Genomic DNA, 6,521 nt, shown 5'->3' on the forward strand with positions numbered 1-6,521 from the left:
GGAGACAGGTGGTGTTCACCTCTTGTTTGCTTTTGTCCTCACTGCCTCTCTTGAGGCTTCATGCCCAGCGTTGGGGACTGGCTTTGTCCCTGGCAGTCAATGCACTTCTCTCTACCCACCTCGGATGACCTGGCTTTGGAACACTCCTAGACCTGTGTTGACTGTGAGGCAGTAGACGCAGTCTTTATTTTTAAAGTTGTTTTGGTTCCCTTTACCGTGTTACTTGCAACACATTCACAAGGGTCAAGGCAGAGGGCAGTCGAAGAGTGCCGTCTAGGACCACAACAACCACAGCTGAAGTCACAGCCCGGACGTCCGGCCAGTGCCTAGGAACGTGAAGCCTTCCAAGCTCAAGGAGAACGCCTTGCCTTGTGAGTTTCACAGACATGGTAAGGAGTTAGGGTATCTGGTCTCCTTTCTTTTTTCTTTTTTTAAAATTAAGTTGAAATGTTATTTATTCATTTCTTTATTTATTAAAAAATATATATATGGACAACTACATGCAAGGCATGACTTTGGATTGGATCCCAGGCCAGGAAAAAGTTGCTTGTGAAATACAGAGCAACACGTCACTCCTCATTTGCCCTTGACCTCCACTGTGTCTTTCACCCCCCTTCTACCTGTAGATTAGATGAGAGTATTTTATCGACGTGAAAGTTCCTGAATGTAATCACTGCATTGTCATTATGTTAGAGAATGTCCTTTTTCTCAGAAAACGTACACGGAGGTGTTCGGGGTAGAGGGATATGATGTACACACTTTAATCTCAAATGTTTTAGGCGGATGGAGAACGATAAAGTGAACACAGCAAACTGATAGCAACTTGTGACGTTGGGTGAAGGCTCCTGGGAGCTCCTTGCACTGTTCTTGCACGTTTATGTAAATTTAAAATTATTTACAATGACAAGGTAGTCATTTCTAAGATTATTAAATCTTTTCTTAGATGCACTGGGCACAGAAGCCATAGGCCACGGAGAGCCAGGGCTTAGCAGTGGGAATGATACCTCCTTATTCAGTCATCCCTCTACTTCCTCTTTCTCTCCTCCCCCTCGCCTCCCCCATCCCTTTTTCCTCCTCTTATTATGTAAATGTGGCCATGCCTGAAGGTCCCTTTGTTTGCTTTTCTCTTTCTTGGTGCTCTCAAGTCTGCTCATGGCTTCTCTGGCATTCACCAGTTGCATTTGGACCCTATGGTGATGGGCACTTGGGAGAGCTGCAAGTGTGCCATTCATGGTGCAGATTCGGCAGGTGCCCACAGGGTGCTTCCGATTTGGGTTTGAAGGGAACCGTGGGCGTGAAGTGAAATGGGAGATCTTCGCCCACGCTCCTACTGAGCAGACGGGCTTTGGTTTTCATCACGTTCAAATCGGGTGCTCTTGGTAGGTCACCAGGAACTTCTAAGTGGAAATCCAGTGGATGGTTTTCCAGCTTTGTCAGATCAACCTTTTTGGAAGCTGTGTGACTTGGGATAAGAGTACTGGCAGAAATTTACATAGAGCATACTACGGCAGACTCTGTTCCAAGCACTTTACATATAATTCCTAATTTATTTCTCTCAAGAGCCCTACTGGTTATCCTCTGTCTCTGTCCATTTGGGCCACTGTAACAAACTGAGAGCACCACAAACTGGATGGCTTATAAACAGCAGAGATTTATCTCCCAGTCCGAGAGGCTGGGAAGTTCAAGATCAAGGTGTCAGCATGGTTGCGTTCTGGTGAAAGCCCTCTTCTGGGTTGCAGACTTCAGGCTTCTCACGGTGTCCTCACCGGCTGGGGAGGGACAAGGGAGCTCTCTGGAACCTCTTTTCTTTTTTTCTTTTCTTTTCTTTTCTTTTCTTTTCTTTTCTTTTCTTCTTTTCCTTCTTTAAAATCAATTAATTTATTTTTAAATTTACACGCCAGTTGGTTAGCATCTAGTGCAATAATGATTTCAGGACTAGAATCCAGTGATTCGTCCCCTGGTATAACACCCAGTGCTCATCCCAACAAGTGTCTTCCTCGGTGTCCCTTGCCCATTTAGCCATCCTCCCACTCACAACCCCTCCAGCAACCCTTACCTAGCTTCTTCTCCATATTTAAGAGTCTTTTATGTTTTGTCCCCCTCACTGTTTTTATCTTGGTTCTGCTTCCCTTCCCCTACGTTCATCTGTTTTATATCTTAAATTCCACATATGAGTGAAGTCATAGGATATTTGTCTTTCTCCGACTAATTTCGCTTAGCATAAGGCCCTCTAGTTCCATCCACGTTTTGCAGATTGGAGCCTCTTTTCTAGGGGCACAAATCCCCTCCTTGAAGACTCCACCTTCAAGACCCTATCACTCCCTAAAGGTCCTGGGGGCTTAGGTTTCAACATATGAATTTAGGGGGAACACAGACATTCAGAGTCTAGCATTATGATTCCCATTTCACAGCAAGAAACTGAGGCAGGAGACGTTAAGTAAGGAGCCTGAGGTCGTAGGTGCTGGTACCAGGAGCAAAGCCTGGGAGTCTGCACACTCACCTAGCACTTTCCACTGCACAGGATGGTCTAGCACTGGGCTGTCCATCACGGCATCCTCCAGCGCCATGTGGCTTTTGAGCCCTTGGGGTGTGGTTAGTGCAAACTGAGATGTGCTTTAGGTGTGATATGCACATTTGGTTTTGAAGATTTCACATGCACACACAAGAAATAAAATGCAAATAAATACTCCAGGACAAGAGTCATAGCAAAAATTGTACATAGAGCGTACGATGGCAGACAATAACGTGTACCTCTAAGTAAATATCTTGATAGTTAAAAAAAACTTTTGGATCCAGTGGCATACATAAAAAAAATACATTGGTAACACGAATATCCCATTAAAAATTTCACGCTAAAAGATGTATTTATTAGAAGATCTAGAATTGCTTATATGGCTCGCATTGAGTTTTTGGTGTTCAGCGTTGGCCTAGAGACTGGAAAGCAAGCATGAAGCCAGGAGCTTTCCGGGGAAGAAGCAGGGGGCCCTTGAGGACTGATAAGCTCCAGGGTGAGCAGAAGAGTTGGAGGGGGCTTTGGCATGAGACTCCAGGGATCTGCACAGCTGCCAACACATTCACACACTGCCTCCCCTCCCTCAGATTCAGGGCCACAGAGGAAGGAGGCTGTGTAGAACCTCTTAACGTTCACTGTAACGGCTCCAAATTCTGGGAAGCAGACAAGGCCACGTCCGTCCCCCATCAGACACTCAAGGGAGCCGGCAGGCGCCATGTTGCCCATCTCCAGTTAGAGGAAGGCTTCTTCCGGTCTCAACGGAAGTCCCACCCCCGAGCGTGAGGCCCCGCCTCCTTACTGTCACCACGCACGCACAGGCAGCTGCTGCCTTACGTGGATTTTTTTCTGGAAGCTCTGTTATTTCCAGGAGACTTGTAGTTTTTGGAAAAGAGTTGCCTTAGAAGTTACCTGTCTAATAGTTTAGCCTCCTCTCCCAGTGCTGGAGGGAGGGCCAGGGACTCCCATCACTTGCAGTAGGCTCCTGCTGGAACAACTTCACCTAGCTCTGTCCTGTGAACATCTGGTCTCGGGACCGACGCCGGCACCTGCCTCTCTTGTGTGCTGGCCTCAGTAAATCCCTCCTCCACTCGTTGGGTCCAAGCCCCGGGCATCTTCTTCGCTCTCCATCTCCTTCCATCTCTTTGTCCAGTCAATCAGCAGTTCTGTGGACTGCGCCTTTTAGGGAGCACGGGAGCCTCCCCACTTGTCTCCCATCCTGGTCTAGGTTACCTGGACGATTGGAACGGCCTTCACTTTTCAGTCTGAGCTGCATGACAGCAACCAATCTGCATTCCAGAGGGTGCTCTTTCTAAAGCGTACATCTGATAGAGTCACCTGGCATTGTTTCCATGAAGTTCAAGTTCCCTCATATGACCGGCTGGCAGGATTTTTATCAACTGGCTCCTCCTTGCCCCTTCAGTCTCACTGACCATGCTTCTCCCCCTCCCACTTTACAGTTCAGCCATCTACATCTCCCTGGTTTTCTGCCTGAAATTCACCCTCCATTAGTACTACCGACACCCTCCATTAGTACTACCGACACCCTCCCACCACTTCTGCACCAAGAATTTTGTCTGGCAAGCCTATTCTCCCTTCGGGTCTCAGTGTAGCTATAAACTTACTCATCCCCTCTACTTGTCCCCCATAAGAGCACTTTGCATTCTCCTTTATGGGCTGATTTTGAGCATGGACTGCTGTTGATCTCCATTGATACCTCTAGCACTAGGAAAGTACCAAGGAAAGAGCAGTTACCTAATCAGTATTTGTCACACACATGAACGGACTCAACACCGCTGGCTGTTGCCAGAGGGTAACTAATATCCACGTCAAGAGGACTTTAAGGCCTATGTAGATATTGACACTCAGGCCTGCCTGATTTCCATCTTCTTATAAAAAAAAGTAAAACTGTCAAGGTCTTGGCCAGTTGAGGAAATGTTCAACTGTCCAATCCCCAGAATCATTCCTTGCTCCCCTTTTGCTCATTTTTCAAAGAGTGGCCAGACTAAGAATGTGTCAGTGGAGGTGGGACCGGGGGAAAATTGGATAGAAATGCTTTCTGCCTGGCTGTGGAGAGTGAAGTAACTTTTTTAAATTGTTAACTACTTCATACTTTTAATCAGCTTACTCTTTTCAAGTATCATTCCCAAATTAAATTTGAGTCATTTTGGGGACCCAAGATACCCTTCTGAATTATTGGATGTGGCTGTGAAATGTGTTCTCGAGGAGCCCCTTGTAAATTTCCACGAGCCACTGTTATTCTAAGTCATATGAAGGCAGTAATCCATCAGAGTTACCCCATGTGCACAAGAAAGGATTATCTAGAATCTAATTTTATCTCTAACTCTATAAACAGCCAAGTGGCACCATTTATTATTTTACATAAATCAGCCCTGAGACCAAATTCTCTTTTAAACGTGTCCTTCAATCTTTTCCGGTACTGCTTAAAAAACCTCAATAGCTTGGGAGAGTTCTGCAGCCTCTGCCTTTGGGGAAGGAAAGAGGTGCTGCAAGAAGGAGGGAGGGGGAGGGTGGTCTTGAGAAGGACGAGGGAACCCCCTGTCCAGCACGACTGTCCAGCAAGGCGTTGGCCCCACGAACCAGAACATCTGGATGAAAAGGGAAGTCAGTGGCTGGCCTATTCTCAACTTGGCCAGATGCCTTTGTCTATTCCCATTTCGAATGTCCTTTGGAAAATAGGAAATTGGAGGCCTGCATCAGTCACTATTGGAAAAACTTGTGCAGGAACTTATTCCCTAGTGACTTGACTTGGAGAGTGGCCGGTACCCACGGGTCCTTCATCAATGTTAGTGAGAGACCAGGGCACTGATGAAGATAGATGCTGAATGAACGCTATGCTTCCTGTAGCTCCATGGAAAGGACATGGCATTGAGCATAATGGCGACATGGAAAATCCACTTCCCTCTCCCAGACATATTTTTACCAATATAATATTATAATATGATTCTCTCTTGTTTATCCCCTTATTTTTTATAGTTAAAATTTTAATTTGGTGTTTAAATGCAATTTGAGTACTGCCTAGAGCTCTCTAGAGGCAAGGTGATATCAGTTCTGCAGACGGAATAACTGTAATTTTCACGTGGCGTTTTGATGGTGGCCAGGGACACGCTGTTGCCTCGTGACTGGGGATCTATAAAGCTCCTACCATCAGCTTCAAAAGCATGATCGTGAGCGAATGGGAAACCGATAAAAATAAATGTTTCCCTCCTTCCAAATTCAGTTACCAGAGTGGAAAATCAACTTGTTATCTTTTCTTGCCATACTTTATAGGATGAAAATCTGGTCTTTAAAAAATATTTAGGAGTAAATAGCCTGGTTTCTTCTTTCTGTTCAGCTAGGGGCTGAATTTCTGGGCGGGTAAGTCAACTGTAAAACTTAATCCTTTCCTGTCTGATTTTGGATGCCGTGCCTGGGGACAGATTATATTTTGTTGTTGTTTTTGCTTGTTTGTCTATCATCCTCAGTCCAGTGAATCCTCCTGTCTGACTTCGACCCAGACGCCATTTACATTCTCAGCGTTTGACGTCCTTGGATGAAATCAGGAACGGCAAACAACTTTGAGAACTCTCTGCTCATGTGGTTATAAATGTACTTGCTGAACGTTTTTGGTTTTGGTTCAGTTGTAAGCTGATATTGGTTTTGGAAATGAGAAAAGAAATCTCAAGGAGATGTCATCATCCAAAAATTAATTGCCCCACAAGCATTAATTGACTGTCTCGTGTGCACCAGCCCCTATCTTAGCGGTAAGGTGGCGGATAGGAGTAACACAAGGCTCCTGACTCGGGGTGGGGGGGGGATTTCTGTTGTACAGGGAACAGGAAAGGGAACCGTATACAACAGAAAAGTGAACCCCGAGAAGTAAACCAGTGATTACCCTATGGCACTGTATTGGCCGCGGTGGTTGGTGGTATGGAAAAACAGTTACCTCTGTGGGTAACTGTGAAAACCAAGGCCTGATCTGAGCTGATGCTTCAGTTCCTGGTTGTATCAT

General features: G+C 45.8%; 1 long non-coding RNA gene across 1 annotated transcript; it reads left to right on the plus strand.

The window, feature by feature from the left end:
• Window positions 1-298: 298 nt before the first annotated feature.
• Window positions 299-1,782, plus strand: LOC121019987 (uncharacterized). Its single transcript, XR_005785862.1, has 3 exons — window positions 299-389; window positions 1,146-1,233; window positions 1,563-1,782. It is a non-coding gene; the product is annotated as an uncharacterized LOC121019987 (long non-coding RNA).
• Window positions 1,783-6,521: the final 4,739 nt, after the last annotated feature.

This window comes from Herpailurus yagouaroundi, unplaced genomic scaffold (genome assembly GCF_014898765.1).
Source record: "Herpailurus yagouaroundi ecotype Mexico unplaced genomic scaffold, PumYag 246, whole genome shotgun sequence".
In the NCBI taxonomy this organism is placed as follows: Eukaryota; Metazoa; Chordata; class Mammalia; order Carnivora; family Felidae; genus Herpailurus; species Herpailurus yagouaroundi.